This window comes from Sorex fumeus, unplaced genomic scaffold, assembly GCF_029834395.1.
Source record: "Sorex fumeus unplaced genomic scaffold, SorFum_2.1 ptg000061l, whole genome shotgun sequence".
NCBI classification, from domain to species: domain Eukaryota; kingdom Metazoa; phylum Chordata; class Mammalia; order Eulipotyphla; family Soricidae; genus Sorex; species Sorex fumeus.
The window spans coordinates 42,738,585-42,740,669 of NW_026606118.1; the positions used below are offsets into that span (position 1 = coordinate 42,738,585).

A 2,085-nucleotide genomic window follows, 5' to 3' on the forward strand; every position below is an offset into this window, starting at 1 on the left:
GAGTGGACTTAACCGTACCTATGGCTGGTTGCAGAGGTTTTCAGCTGCCGGGGCTCTGCTCCCGGCAGTGAGGGAAGCTCAACCCGCCCCCTCCAAGGGGCCCCGGTTAGGAAAGCCAGGTGCGAGGTCTGGAGACTGTCGTTATGGAATTAATAATAGATTATATTAATATAAATAAAATTAATATTTTAATATGAAAATATTTGGAATTAATTTTAGATTGAAAAGTACTCATCATTCAAACTACTTATGTGCTTAGTAATAAATTACTACACACTTGTTCAATCACCTAAGAAACCCCACTCTGCTCAGAGAACTAGATTTTTAATTACAGGTCTGTTTTGCCCGTGTGTCATGACTGAGAATCACTATCAGTAGATATGAAACTCACTATACACAAAGATGCACATAGGCTACTTTGAGTCATCTGTGTTGTTAATGTTTGTTGGCCATTAAACTTCACTGAGACCCTTTTTTCTGTCCTTTACAGGAGCCTCATGAGTCTCACCTTCCTTTCAAGTTGAACTTGTAATAAGGTGGAATGAAATCATCAATATGCTCCTCACCTCTTCCTTCAGGAGAAAAATCCTACTTACATTCAAGGTGGTCAAATGCAGACAACACCATCCACCTTTTCCTGGAGATGTACACGGGACTGAGGTGAGAACAGAAAAAGGCTCTAGTTTAATGGTCTTAATGAAGGTTTCAGGGAACGACATTAAACAAGAATCATATACCTCTTCCTAAAGAATTATTTTGTAAAACTGATGCCTTGGGTATGGTAAAAAATAATATGGTAAAAACCATAATTTTCTTTCTGGGACATTAAAGTTCTAAATCTATTTATTCACGCTGCTTTGAAATACATTCCTTGATTAGGAATCACTGTCTGCCATAGGAGGATTGAATAAGGACAACACTCAAAGTAATAAGAAGAGAAGAATATGGAAAAATTAACTCCTACTAGGTTTGGTAACACATATACTAAAATTGAAATGATACAAAGTTGAGCATGGTCCTTGCACAGAGATGACATGCAAACTTGTAAAGAGTTCCATATTTTTGTTGCAAGAAGAATTAACAGGGCTACTTTAAGCTAAGACAATCCCCAAAAGTACAAAAATTCTACATAAAGATAGCAGAAATCCCCATCACAACAATCTCTCTCAATGTCAATGGACTAAATGTGCCAATTCAGAGGCACAGAATGGGAAGATGAATTAGAAAACTGAACCCAACATTCTGCTGCCTGCAAGAAACACGCCTGAACAATCAAAGCACCCATGTGCTAAAAGTAAAAGGCTGGGAAACAAGTTTTCAAGAAAATATCACCTCCACAAAGCTGAAGTGGCCGTACTAGTATAAGACCACATGGACTTCATGCTAAAGGTTGTCAGAGACAGTGAAGGTCATTTCTTAATGATCATTGGATCTATACATCAGAAAGAACTCACCCTCCTCAATATATATGCTCCTAATGACAGACCAGCAAAATACTTAAAAACAATTTCTAATAGACTTAAAGAAAAACATTGATAGCAACACAATACTAGTTGGAGATTTCAACACTTCTTTTTCACTTCTCGATAGATCAAACAGACTAAATCTAAGCAAGGAAATAGTTTATTTAAGGGCAGTTATGAACAACCATTGGCTTAGAGAAGAAATCAAAGAGGAAATAAAAAGTTTCCAGGAACAAATGAGAATGAGGACACGAGCTACCAGAACTTGTGGGACACAGCAAAAGTAGTGTTAAGAGGAAATATTATAGCTCTGCCAGTATTCATGAGGAAGAAAGAAAGGGCCTACATGAATTAATTAGAGCTCAAGATTTTGGAAAATGACCAACAAAAGTAGTCCAAACTAGGCTGGAGGAAGGAAATAATAAAACTTGTAGCAGAAATCAATGAGCTAGAATCCCAAAATACAGTCCAGAAGACCAATAAAAGCAAAAGCTTGAAGCTGAACGGCTCCAATTCCAACAGGTACAGCCCGCCCCCAAGGGCCTGGGTCCCTCTCTGGGCATGCGCAGCTAGAACCAGCCCCTAGAAAGCCGGTTTTCAACCCCTGAGCTGCGTGGGACGG

General features: G+C 38.8%; 1 pseudogene; it reads left to right on the plus strand.

Moving 5' to 3' along the window:
• Window positions 1–967: 967 nt before the first annotated feature.
• LOC130034823 (uncharacterized) lies at window positions 968–1,064 on the plus strand (annotated as a pseudogene).
• The last annotated feature ends 1,021 nt before the right edge of the window (window positions 1,065–2,085 follow it).